The 14500-nt window shown below is 41.1% G+C and overlaps 1 protein-coding gene across 1 annotated transcript in view; it reads right to left on the bottom strand.

The window, feature by feature from the left end:
* LOC146858893 (uncharacterized) overlaps positions 1-14275 on the bottom strand; it is a 212728-nt gene extending 198453 nt beyond the window's left edge. The window contains exon 1 of the mRNA XM_085649506.1: positions 14085-14275. The gene's annotated coding sequence lies outside the window, so the exon portion shown is untranslated. The remainder of the gene's footprint in view (positions 1-14084) is intronic.
* Between the last annotated feature and the right edge of the window lie 225 nt (positions 14276-14500).

Genomic DNA, 14500 nt, shown 5'->3' with positions numbered 1-14500 from the left:
AGGAAATCAAGGAAAGGGGCAAGGCCAAATTGAAAATAGTGGGGGAAAACAGAAGGGACGAATGAGTAGAGAAGAGGCAAAGAAAAGGTTTCCTTGTCATGGGTGCAGAAAATTGGGGCACTGGAAAAACAAGTGTAAAAATACACAGAACAATAATGGCCCAAATCAAAATTTAAATCCACAGACGCAAAATGAGGTGATAATGAATCAACCGCAGCAGGTTGGAAATCTACAGAGTCAGTTGCCACCTACTCCTATGCCGAATTTTGTGAACCAGGCCAAGTACAGCGCAGACACCGGATTTCAAGGAGGAAGTGGTAAGAAAAATTCTGTAACCTCGCAATTTCTTTTACAGGACCCTTATTTCGATGACAGTGACCAATGAAGTTCCTGATGGGGAGGAAAAGGAGTGCATACTTGGCGCATCCTTACCGGTCGACCAGTCGGGTCCATATGTTGATGGTAAAGTAGAGGGAAAAGATATTACCTTCTTATTGGACACTGATGCCACTGTGAGAACAGCAGACATTCCAAACCTACCCCTCTCGGGAGAAGCGATCCAAGTATTGGGCGTTTCCAATAAACAGATTAGAACACCTATTACAGAACCCATGGAGGAACGCATTGGCAATTTTAGGGAAATGCACAAATTCGTAATGAGTGACTCCAGTCCTGTAAATTTATTAGGAAGAGATCTACTGTGCAAAATGAATTGCACAATAATTTGCACACCGGACGGTGTTGCAATTCAAACCCCAGATGAAGACAGAGTCTACAAAATCATGTTGGCTAAACAAGGCACAGAGATAGGCGAGATGTATTCTATGATGACTTACCAGACGAGGTCAAAATTACAGTAAATCCAGATGTGTGGGATTTTACAGGAATAGATGTAGGGTTAATGGCAAATGTAGACCCAGTAAAAGGAACTGTAAAGGAAGGTTCAGTTTATCTAAACACTCGACAATACAAGATGAGTCCTGAAGTTAAAGCTGGTGTTGCAGCAGAAATTGATTGAATGATTGAACAAGGCATTCTATCAAATTTGTGGACTGTATTTTAGTTTGGAATCGAGTTCCTCAAGGGTACACTGAAAATCCTTCAATTTTCAATCAGATACTGAAAAAGTGCCTAGAAACCTTAGTGTTGCCCAGAGAGTCAGTATTGGTGCAGTATATTGACGACTTTGTAGTCGCATCCAAAACAAGAGATGACTGTTGCTGACTTGATTGCCTTGTTGAACCATTTGGCTGAAGGTGGACATAAAGTGTCCCCAGAACAATTACAGTTTTGCCGAACCGGAGTCAAGTATCTTGGACATCAAATAGAATGTGGATTGAGGAGAGTGACTCCTGAGGGAATAGAAATAATAAGAAAAATGAAATTGCCGCAAACCCAGAGAGAAATAAGAATGTTCCTTGGAGTTGTAGGATACTGTAGACAGTGGATTGTAGGGTTTTCAATGCTGGCCAAACCCTAATACAAATGACCAAGAAGCGAGCAAAGGATCCTATAAAATGGGATGACGAAAGCATGGGAGCCTTTGTGAACTTACGGAAATGTTTGTGTGAAGCCCCAGCTTTAGAAATGCCAGATTATTCAAAAGAATTCGCACTGTTTTGCTGTGAAAGAAATAGTTGTGCACTTTCAGTTTTTACCCAAAGACATGGTTTGATGCAACAACCAGTGGCATACTTCTCTGCCACTTTGGCCTCTGTAGCCTCAGCTTTACCCAGTTGTTTAAAAGCAGTAGCTGCAACATGCATGAGTTTAGAGCAAAGCAAATCAATTGTAATGGGACATCCGATAAAGGAGCATGTCCCACATTCAGTTGAGATTCTTTTAACAAGAACTCAAACTCAATATCTCACTCCTAATAGGATGACTAAATCTGAAAGAATCATCTTAGGTGCTGAAAAAGTGACAATAGTCAGGTGTACAGTGTCGAACCCTGCCACCTTGTTACCAGATCTCTATGGAGAAGAAGTGAAGGATGAAGTCGAACATGATTGTCTGGACGTGACTGAGCTTTGTACTAAGCCCCGTCCAGACATACAGGAAGAACCTTTGAAGAATGCGGAACATTAACTATTTGTAGATGGCTCGTGTATGCGCCATGAGGAGGGAGGGCTAAGTTTTGCTTATGCTGTATGCACATTGGCTGGAATAGTCGAAGCACCCTATTTGCATGGAGTCAAATCTGCACAAGAAGCCAAATTGCCCGCTTTGATTAAATCATGCAAAATTGGGAAAAATTGGAAAGTAACCATTTTTACTGATAGCCAGTATAGTTACGGGGTTGTGCATGATTTTGGCCAACTCTGGATGCAGACGGATTTCTTGACTTCTTCAGGATCCCCAATTAAATATGGAAATTTTGCAAAAGAATTGCTTGAAGTGACTATGTGACAGCTGGTAACAGGTATGCTGACCAGGTTGCCCAACATTGTGCCAAATATAAAATGGCAGTGAAGAAAATTGAAACAAGTGGAATCAGCTGCCAACTTATGCTACTCACAGGATTAGGAAACATGGGAAGAAGTAAGACAACTACAAGAGGAAGTAGAATTGAAAGAAAAGGAATAATGGGTGAAAGAAGGATGCGAACAAAGGTCACAAGACGATGTGTGGGTTTACCTAGATGGCAGGCCAGTAATGCCAAACTGTATGCTTTCACAATTTGCTAGAATGTAACACGGTGACACCCACGTAGGTTGGGATGCCATGATCAGACTCTTCAAACAAGATTGGTATAATCCAAAGTTTAGGAGTATAGCAGAGAGTCTATGCCAGAGATGCTTAATTTGTCAACAAATGAATCCAGGTCAAAAGACAGTGGTCAGTACAGGAAAAATTGGAAAAGTCGAAGGTCCATTTATAAGGTTACAGTTAGATTTTATCCAATTACCACCTTGCAGAGGTTTGATAGTTTGTTTGTTCTCACGGTGGGTGGAGGCCTACCCTACTAAAAGAAATGACAGTATAACAGTTGCCAAATTATTGTTGAGAGAACTGATTCCATGGGTCGGTTTTCCAGTGACCTTGGAATCAGATAGATGGTCTCATTTTAATAATGAAGTAATTTAACTAATCTGTGAAGCATTTAAAATTGAACAAAAACTGCACTGTGCATACCGCCCATAGGCTTCTGGAGTGGTAGAACAACTGAATGGCACTATAAAAGCAAGACTGGGAAAGGTATGTGCATCTACCCCACTGGACTGGCCTGATGTTTTACCTCTCGTTCTGATGGGGCTCAGAAGCATTCCTGATAGGAATACAGGGTTGAGTCCCCATGAAATGCACATGAGAAGAGCAATGAGGCAGGCATGTATATCAGGACACAAACTGTTGAATATATCTGATGACTTGGTATTGGAATATTGCACAGAACTGGCTGACCGTATGCGTTTTATCTCTCACCTGGTTGGAGAAGACACAGTTGCCAGGCAGCCGAATCAAGCACATGATCTGAATCCTGGTGATTGGGTGGTGGTGAAGGAACACACTCTAGAGTCGTGTCTAGCACCCAGGTGGGAAAAAACCACATCAGATTATATTGGTTACAACCACAGCAGTGAAGTGTGCAGGCTTGCCTAATTGGATTCATGCAAGCCATACCAAGAGAGTACCAGCACCCGGCACAGAAGGTTCCCAACTGACACATGCAATTGAGGCTGCGGAAGGTTGTACAGCTGAAGGATATAAGATAACAGATCCTAAAATAGCTGATCGAGAACAACTAAGCACAAGTCAGGATGACTGGATACCAGTGGTTGTCATACCTGAAGTAATTGTAAGAACGAGAAGCCAAATCCGTTTAGAAGGACAAGGAAATAGTGAGGACCAGTCAGGTATAGAAGAAGAAGTTCAGGAAAGAGAGAATACAGCTGTTGGAGAACCTGAGCAGGAAAAGACAAGGAGAGAACAATCTACTCAGACAGAAGTGGATGCAACCATTCATGAGTCTGAGGAGGGACAGATATGTCTAGAAGAACACGTTCAGGCTGCAGAAAACCAAAGTGCAGTAAGTCCTGAGCAGGACCAATTAGGAAAAGAAGAACAAGTTCAGGTAGAAGTAGAAGAGAGAATCCAGATGAAACCTGAACAGGGCCAGACTAGGGAAGAAGACCACATCCAGGCAGAAAAGGACACTACAGGAGTAAGCCCTGGACAGGGTCAGACAGAGAGGAATTCTGAAAATGAAGATAACCAAGTTGTGCCACAACTTAACGAAAATAAAAGAGCACTCTAAGACGGTGACAGTGCAGTGCAAGCAAAAAGGGTCAGAAAATGTGATAACTGGCCAGGTGGTGTGAAAAGGTTAAAATATCATTTCAAAACAATTGATGAAGAACCTGACCAGGTAAACGAAATTTCTAGTCAGTCTGGGAAATCTAGTGATAAGCCCAAACGAAGAAGTCAAAGATTAAGATGACTGAATATTAAATTCAAGGGTCCTGAATGGACCTATGTAATTCTTGAAGAATTTGAGAATTTAGATTTAAATGAAGAAAGTGATGAAGAAATACATAACAGATTGTCAAAAAAGTGAGACCAACCTGAACATTTCCCAAAGAAATTTTGAATTCCACAAGTAAATCAAAAGTAGAGAAGAGAAATCTTCTTAACTCAAAATGGCTGATGATAGGGCTGCTGGAAAACCAAAACGAAATTGTGTACAAAAATGTTGTAGAATATGCATATGTAGTATATTTTTAGTACTCATAGTTTGGTTAGTACTAACAGTAGCCATTCCTTATAACATTAAGGGAAATAGGGTAGCATTAGAAGCACCAGATGAGAATAAGACAAAAGGAGACAAAGTAAATTTAGAAGCACCAGATGAGTTAGATGTACATCACACTGTGGCAAATAAGGACACTGCTTTAAATGTATTTACAAAGTTGCTAGTGTAGTACGTGGACACTATGGAAGTTAGTGATTGTTATGTGTGTATGAAATTACCTTCATCAGTAGCAGAAGGTGTGACATATCATCATATTCCATTAACATATGGTATCTCTTGTAGTGTTTTAGCAAGTTTGTTTTATAGAACAGGGAAATTACAATATTATTATTCTAATGTAGATGTGATTTTTTTTCGAGGCTCCTATGCTAAAAAGCATGAACCCAGTTCTTAGTACTAAAGACGCAAAGTTTATGGGAGAATGTTTTCTAACCATGAAAACAATAGATATAGCCGAAACACACAAGCACAATTTAACATATAAATTATACGAAGAAGAATTTTTTGAATTTAGTTGAGCAAAGGAGACAAAACTTCCAAAGAAGGGCTTCTGAACCGAAACCACAGATACCTTAATGGGCTGAAAAAGATTACATTTATAAAACTGGCAAGACTCATGCTGCTATGTCCTTCGACTTTGAAAAGAAAGGGAAGATCTGCCTCCATAGATTAAAGACTGAATATAACAATGTATTTATTGGTTATAGTGAATGCGAACATAATTTCCTAGTTATTGGTGGATGGGGACTTAAAGGTGGAACAGATCCAGTATTTCCTGGAATTTATTACGTGTGTGGCAATAAAGCCTATTTCAGGTTACATGATCATTGGTACGGGAGTTGCTATAGTATTCCCAAAGGTGTACCATGTGATAAGAATCACTGGAAATAATGAAGACGCAAAGGAACATGTATAAAAAGAGCTAATATTTCTGAAATAGTAGGTGACATTTTTAGTGCATTCATACCTTCAGTGGGCGTAATTCTGAATTCACAAACAATTTGTCAGCTATCTAATGTAGTAGATCGGTTAGCTACTGACACTGCTGGAGGATTCTTGATGACCAATACAGAAATGGTTGCGATCAGATCTATGATTTTGCAAAATCGGCTTGCTCTATATATATATATGGCAAATGAGGGCGGAGTCTGTAAAATGCTGAAGGCGCAACATTGTTGCACCTACATACCTGATAAAAGCGTTGAAATTGAAAGATATATTAAAAACATTACGAAATTGGAAGAAGATATGAAACCACTGGCAGTTGACAGTGTATGGAAGCAATTAACAAATAGTATTACTACATTAGGGAGCTGGTTTTCTAACATAGGTAAGAGCATAATAGGTCAATTAATATTGCCAATCTTAGGGATAACATTATTAGTCTAAGCAGTAATGACATGGTTCAAATGTTGCAAGAAAAGAAAAAGGTATGAAGTAAATGAAAAGAGAAAGAAAAGAAATTATGAAGAGATACAACTTGAAGAAATGAAAGGAAATATATATAAAAGAATGAAGGGTTTACAGTACAGAAATGAAAAGAAAGGGAATGAAAAGGTTGAAGAGGAAATCGAGATTTGCTAAAGTTGGCATCTGATTAGGTGATGAGAATTTAGTGATGGCATAAAATGCCATCTGAGAGTATAAAAGAGACTTGCTCTGAAGCAATCCTCTCAAATAACTTGTAATACCGTAATATTTGTGTTTGTAAATACTAATAACGCACCTGAAAATCCGTACACTTAACCTTGAGAGAAGCTTGCCTATGTGTCGTACTAACAAGTAACCAGAGAGTGATTAAAATGGCTGCTAACCCGGGAATTTTCACTGTGCATGCGTTGACTACATCTACGTAGTAATGACGTACCTTTGCTTTGGAGGGAAATCTTTGCATTTGCGCAAACGCTTCCAAAATGGCCGCTTGGAACTTGCATGTTAATGCACATGCTTATGCTGAAACTAATGCAGAAAGAACAATTAATGGACAGAATGCAGAACAATGTCATACATTCACCCCAGTACAGAGATCTGGGCCTAAATCCATTGTTGTTTTGCTCACCATGCTATTCCAGCTTGGACCCAGCCATATGCAAATCAGTCTTGACCCTGTGCCCAGTGAGAACAGTCCAGCCCGAACTGCCAGGCCAGGTCCTCCCTGGACTGGAAATAAGCATCCTAGGACCGGTTTCGGGCTTTCAGCCCTCATCAGCTAGGATAGCTTGACTCCAGTGGCCATACCCGTCCCACTCGGGGTGACAAATGCAGAAAGAACAATTAATGAACAGAATGCAGAACAATGTCATACATTCACCACAGTGCAGAGATCTGGGCCTAAATCCATTGTTTCTTTGCGCACCATGCCATTCCAGCTTGGACCCAGCCATATGCAAATCTGTATTGACCATGTACCCAATGGGAATAGTCCAGCCCAAACTGCCAGGCCAGGTCCTTCCTGGACTGGAAACAAGCATCCTAGGACTGGTTTCGGGCTTTCAGCACTCATCAGCCAGGATAGCTTGACTCCAGTGGCATGGAGAGCACGGGACACACGTCTGGGCATACCCGTCCACTCGGGGGTGACAAATGCAGAAAGAACAATTAATGGACGGAATGCAAAACTAAACCCTGCAAATTTAATGAAATGCTAATGCGAAAGATTTATATAAGTAAAGGGGAATAGAGTAGAGATAAGTTGTATACAGTGAAATCATTTATTTTTGATTTTAATATTCTCTTTCTTTGATCTCTATATTAGTTCGTATTTGGTCCTCCATGCGGGACCGAAGCTTGTGCATCATGTGACCTTTTCACATGCGCAGTTGTAACGACCCAGGAGCAGCGATGCAAAGCTTTGAATGTCATCCAAAGAAAACAGTAAAATACTCTGGGAACCAGCATGATGTCCTGAGAACGGAAAGGATTTTAAATTAAATTGCATACATTGTATTGATTAACTTGTGAATACGGGTGGGGAAAAAGCATGGGAAAATAAATTAAGGGGAGGGAACATAGAACAATGAGTTAAAAGAAAAGTATTAAACTTAGCATGGTGTGATCATAATCTCCCCTTTCCAATCAGAGTTGGGAGTGTCATAATTTTGAAACATTTAGGGTTGGTGCATGCCATTAGAAAGGTATAATAGAGGTAGTTTAGTTAGATTAGTACACACAGAGAGACGGACAAGGATGAGAGACCGGTATGCTGTCCGAGAATTAAGAAAATACTAAAAAAGATTCAATTCCAGACTAAGAACTTTTGAGCCAATTAATTAGAAGAACATCGCGGAAGAATCGAGGAGGTACATAACAGAGGAACATCGGGGAATAATCAAGGAGAAATATAGTGTCAGAGAGGGGTGCGGCGCAGGCGTCGTATCTAGAAGAGGTCATCTATCCTGTCCTGAATCCTGTCCTGAGCCTTTGTCACCTTATCTGTCCCAGGGGACCCTTTGCAATTCCTTGCCCTAGGGGTTGGTTTCCACACCATACTAGGTCAATATAATTCTGTGTAGTATGTTAATGTACTGTTCTCTGTTTTTCTTCCTTACTCAGGTTCTGTCATCGTAATACCTTTGTTTAATGATTATTCTGATTGAATTACTTTCCCTTCCTGTCCTTGTCAAAGACGGTGTTCTAACTGTATTTTGGTTCTTGGCTCACATGAATTTATTAGATAAACAATTTAAACTCTCCCGAGTCTGTGGTTCTTTAATAAAGGTTTATGATATGTAATTTTTCATCTATTTAGTTAACTAAAAAGGTCCATTGACCAGAGGAAAATAGATTGGGACAAAAGGTTTGATAAGACATAATTAAATAATTCATCATACAGGTAATAGCACAATAAATTGACCCCATGGGGTATTTACTAGCCTATTATGAATGAGTGTGTGTGTATGGGCCCAAGTGAGTATCTGAGGTTGGTACCCCGCTGGATCACTAGGGAGTCAAGAGGTAATTGTCCCTTGATGAACACAGGATCTGATGGGGACGGTTTATATTTTTTGTCTACTCTTGGAGTTAAAATACGTGCTCGAGCAGGGTCTTTAAAGATATCAGCTGCATTCCTCATCATGCATTTAAGCATAGGGAGTGTTTGACTTGACCTGTGTGTGGACTCAAGTGTTTCAAATAAAAAGTCCTCTTCTAATGTTTTTTTATATAAGGGCACCCCATGATACTCTGCTGCTCTAGCAATGAGCTGTTGATAAGCAATATTATCATCTGGTGGTGATGGTTTTGCAGGATAAAGGTCTGGCTAATTGTCTACTGGAGGGTCACTGGTGTGGGTCTGCAGGCAAATGAGTATCATCATCCCTATGATCCATATCGGGATCTGTATGTGGAGATCCCTGAAGTTATGTGTAAGGGATCTTCAATTATTAACTGTGGAGAAGATGGTGGAGGTGGAGAGGGCTGTGGGGCAGGATAAACAGGGCTGGTAGCCATGTCCTTTTTCTTTTTTTAGGGAATCTTAAAGAACAGGATGCAAGGGCATGACTGCCTGTTATAATTGCAACAACGGCAATAACATTATTAAGGGTACTTGGATCACCCATCCCATGACGGGTGCCAAAATTGATCTAAAAGTTTCCGACAATTGTGACACCAAAAATGTCATATATCTACTAAAATGCCCCTGCAGAACGGCATACGTGGGCAAAACCGAAAGAAAGATCAAAACAAGAGTCAATGAACATAAGAGCAGTATCGGCACTAAAAACATGAGGTCTGTGGAGTCAAGCCATTTTGTGGAAAACAGCTTCAATGTGAGCCAACTCACATTTCTGATTCTAGAAATCATAGAGAAAAAAGAAGGCAAAGACAACACCATGGTCCAGAGGGAAAACTTCTGGATCAAACGCCTTGATACTTTAAAGCCTAAATGGCTGAATGACAGGTTGGAATTTTTATGTTACCTGTAGAATGCCTTGCATGTTTCGTTGTTTTAGTTTTCTTCCTAGTTCAGGCCTAGTTGTGCCTTCAACTGTGGTCCAGTTGAGAGTCTGTGTCATGACTGTTTCCCACACTCCAAGTGTCCTTATACTGTGCCTTACTGTCACCGCTTATCTTTACCAAAAGACGCCTGTAAAGTTGTCTCATCTTCCCACCTTGAGAGACAACTTGCATTCACATTTTTTATCCAACTCTCGGTTTCTTACTGTTCGCGTGCTTTGGACAGCTTTTTGTATGTTACACTCTTCAATATGGCCCCATATGGTTCTCCATACCCAAGCCTGAAATTAGTCAAGTTTTAAGCGTGCTGTTAGTTATTAGTCAAGTTTTAAGCGTGCTGTTAGTTTACTTCCTTGGCAAGCTTCTATGAGAAACTTGTGCTATTCTTTTTTATAATCTCTCGGTTTCATACCGTTTTCATCACCTGTTGGCTCGCATAACTGCGTTGTTGTCGTAAGCTTTCCTTCTCAGACATGGCCCCCGTTTGAGTTTTACTCCGACTGTGTGTTTACCTTAGTCATTTTACTCTGTTTACGGCTTTGGCATCTTTAAGCATGGAGACCATTGAGCTCCGCATCTAAAGATCGCATGGTACAGCCAGATCCACGTGTATCCTGTAAGTAACAGTATTTTGTGTAGGCGCTCCTACACGCCTGTTAAACTTGACTATGACGTTCTCATTTGTACTATGTTTTTCTGACATTCGTGATTATGTATGTACCGCGGCACCTGCTTGTTTAGTACACGGCGTTTTAAGTCACCATAAAATTGTTTATTTACAGCTTTTCGCAGGGACTACACTGTTCGCATGGCCCCACCACGGCCATTGTGACGAATTACTACCGCGTGTCCCCGGTAGTTTAACTCACTCCTCCACATAACCTTATGCACATGAGTAAGCTCCACGCTGTTTGAGCAGCGGCAAACACGTTTTAACATTAACGATCTACAAGATCTCCTCATATGAGTAAGCTCCTAACACGTTTTTAGTATTCAGGATTCATACCTCGAGTCCAGGCTTTCTGTGACTTTGGCACATTAACGGGTTGGACTACACTCACGCGCTAGTTAAGATTCCATTTATCTGTGGACGTCTTGATATGGCAGAGGCTGTAAGGTACTCTGTGAATACTGGCTTGATCACAATCTGAGGCATCGTTTTTACCTTTAAGATGTTGCATGGCAGGGGTCACGATATTACTTAGATAAGGGCATTGACCCATAAATATCCATTTTTTCACCGCATGGACTAGGTTTTTTGGCGTATTATTAAGGATCATTATCACTTCACCATGTTAACCCAGATTTATCAATCACTACACCCGGTGGCGCCGGATGACTATGTATCATTTGATAGGTTTGTTTTCCTCACTGTTGTACCATATGTATTCCTCTAGAGCAGAGGTCTTCAAACTTTTTTAGGTTGAGCCCACCCAGCTAAAAATTTGTAGGCGTTGGGGCCCCCCTCCCACCTGACAAAAATTTCTGGAACATCGTACACTACATAATCGACCCGCCATCCGCATATTCCAGGCCATATCCGGCTAATAATGTTAAACACAGTAAGATTGTTTAACAAGCTTCAGGTTTGTGAATGGGTGTGGATAACTGACAGAGGCTTATTACACTTTATTCAATTTTGCGTAGGACCCAGCAACTGTTGACCCGGGATTAAAGCAATATCACCCTCCCATTCACTTAGAATGGCAAAGAGGAACTAACGCCTGACTTGAAGGTCAGGAGTTGGTGATTGATTGGCGCAGCATGCATGGCTGGGCAAGTGATATTGGATACGTCCATGTGTCATATGTAGGTTAATGACTTGATACTGATAATTTTGCATATAGTAACATAACAAAACGGCCAAGAAGTGTGTTTCACACTGCCTATGACGCATGGCTGATATGATAGAAATAAACTAGATTACGTGTGGTACATGCATTTAACAAAAGTAAGCAATTTACGTTAATAAACAAGGGCACATGACAATGGTGACCTGAACATTTTAGAAAAACACCAGTGATTTTTCAGTGCCAACATATTACACAACATTAAAATATAGAGATTTTAATATAATTAACACATATTTACATTAAATACATTCCTTCAACTGCACATTTTACAGGATAACATATAATACAGGCAACATGGACATAAAAAACGTGAGAAGGTGCACTACAAACCTTTCAATCTACGGATACAAGATTATTTGTGTGTTAAGACTTACCACCTTTCTGTTACTCTTGAACTGCCATCTGGGCATAGATGTCCTACCAATCTGTTCACAGGATCCGTCTGTGCAAGGTTCAGAACCTGGGGTACTGTCAATGAGACTGGAAGAATATCCACAGCCCTTCCTGTACGTTCAGGCATGTCCAGTGCAGAGATACCCCTGTGCTTTCTGCACTCCTAGGCTCTATGAGCATGAATACACACTGCACTACAACTGGTAGCAATATCCAGCCAGATTCAATCTGTGCTGAAATATTTAGCTTGGATTCTAGTCTTTCGTAGAACTCTTTTCCCCATCCTCAGTAATTTGCTCTATTTCCAGAACAAAAAGTGCAGAAGTCTAGAGGAGTATTGTGCAGGTGTTCTGAATGGCTCAGGAATGGCCAACATCCTGTTCCCGTTTTTCATTTTGTCACAATTACATCAAAGACGGTTGTAGCAAGGAAGCGGTTATGTCCAGGTTGCTCATCTGTTAATGTATAATTGTGGAGGCTGGCTTCCATGAAATGACTGAGTGGACTGCCCCAGACATCAACATAGGAATTTCAGGTATTGCCATGATTGTGTTTATTCTTATAATTATGAAAAAGTAGCAATGATTGTTTGGAATTTTACATAGACTAACATTCGGCCCATTGCAATCCATTATACAATATTGCACGAGATTTTAAAATCTTGGTGGTCGTTTTAAAGGTAGAGGCTATATAATTTAAGCCAGTGTTACCTAATCTGTGGGTGGGGATGCACTGGTAGGCCGAAAGTCCAAGCAATAAATAAAATTGCCTTAAAATGTATTTATCTTGTCTCATCTGCTGCGCTTCAAAGAAAGAGACCAAATGTCAGGCTGTGTCTAATGTCAAATTTCTGCTTATTTTTTTGACATAGGAATTGGTATTTACAAACTCTTCTCACTTTGCAGTCAATCTATTTTGGGTATAGTGAGTGCCAAATGAAAGGCAGGATGTAATTTTTTGAAACGCACAACAAGTTGTCTATTTCAAAATGTAAATCTTCAGCAGTTAGGAAAACAAAAATTAAGCTTTTTTTTGTAATTCTGAAGCCAAGGCATGCGGAAAGACAGTAGTTGTGCGACTGGAAAAGCACTGGGTATGCAGACATGCAACCAGTGATCAGTACAAGTTGTGTGTTGTTTTCCTAATCCCCTTACACTACCACCGAACAGACTTAAACTGGAGAGTGGAAGACGCTTTGTCGGATTCAAGGCAAGCAGCAGGAAGACATATACAGTGGGTTTCCAGATTGGAGAAGAGCAAGAAAAGGGAATGCAATATTTGACGCAGAGGCATTTTAACCTTCAATTCCTAAGGATGAGAGAACTCAAAGTTTCCACCTTATTAAAAGAAAATCCAGAGGAAAACAGATTTCTAGCAGGCCAGCAAGCAGCTGCAGTAGCCGTCTTCACACTGCTAGGCTGTATAAAAAAATGTAAGTATGGAAAGACAAGAAACGAAGTATAGTGCAGCAGCTGACCTCAACAGTCTGACTCAGCTCTGTACACAGGACTCGAGGAGTGTAGAAGTGGTCCTCAACAGCCTGTACCACCCAAGAGCTTAGGGAGCTGCCCTCGGCTCTCTACACACAACTTCAGAAGTGCAGCCCCTGCCCTCAAAAGCCCACACTAGCTCTGTGCACACAATTCCGGGAGTGCAGCTCCTGTCCTCAACAGCCTGCATTACCCGAGAGCAGCCCTCGGCTCTCCACACACAGCTCAGGACCCATAAGAGTTCCCCTTCGTACTGTACCCCACCTGAGAGCTATTTTCAGTTGTGCATTTATTGTACATTATTGTTAGGTCCAATTAACTTTTACGACTATCGGGCCATTCCTTGAAACAAATAGTGGGGAGGCTAAATAGAATCAGCAAAACCCCATGATTTCAAAGGACGTGATGTGTGATTCGTGGGCAATGTACACATGCAAAAAGCAGTTCAAGTACGATACTCGCAAGTGATTTTTAATCAAATGTATTGTATTAGCTATACTTTCTCCCCTCCCCGCCCCCCGAGAGGCCTCAGCTGCAGTGGGAAGCACGGAGTCTCCTGTGCTGAGAAACTGAAAGTGAACAGATTTCTTTTAGGCAAGCAGATGCCATGGGAAGAAGGACTGTCTGTTAGCTCTCACTTACCTGTTGGTGATGTAAAATGTTCCGAGGTGAGATCCTTCACAGCGAGGCGGCAGGCAAAGGACAGCAACCAAAAAAGAAAAGGCAGCAAGCACGAGGCAAACTGCAGAAGTGAAGAAGCGCCACACTACCAAAAGGTAGTAGTATGCAAGAGCTTTATGAATGCAAAATTTCGCGGCACGTCCTGCCATCTATAATGCTGTTCCCCTCATTGGTGGAACGTCAGTGGTGACGTCCCTATGTGCTGATTGGCTGCTGTTCTCCAATCCAAAAGCCCCATTTGAAAAGGGTGAAGAAAAACCGGAAGTAAATGTACTTGCAACGTTAGACAGTGGTAAACAAAGGTCTGATTTTATGGTGGAGTGTGCGCCCCCCCCTGAGATGGTGTCACGCCCCCCTGGGGGGGCGCGCTCCACAGA

Source organism: Triturus cristatus, chromosome 3_2, assembly GCF_964204655.1.
Source record: "Triturus cristatus chromosome 3_2, aTriCri1.1, whole genome shotgun sequence".
NCBI lineage: Eukaryota > Metazoa > Chordata > Amphibia > Caudata > Salamandridae > Triturus > Triturus cristatus.
This window is presented reverse-complemented; position numbering and strand designations above follow the sequence as displayed.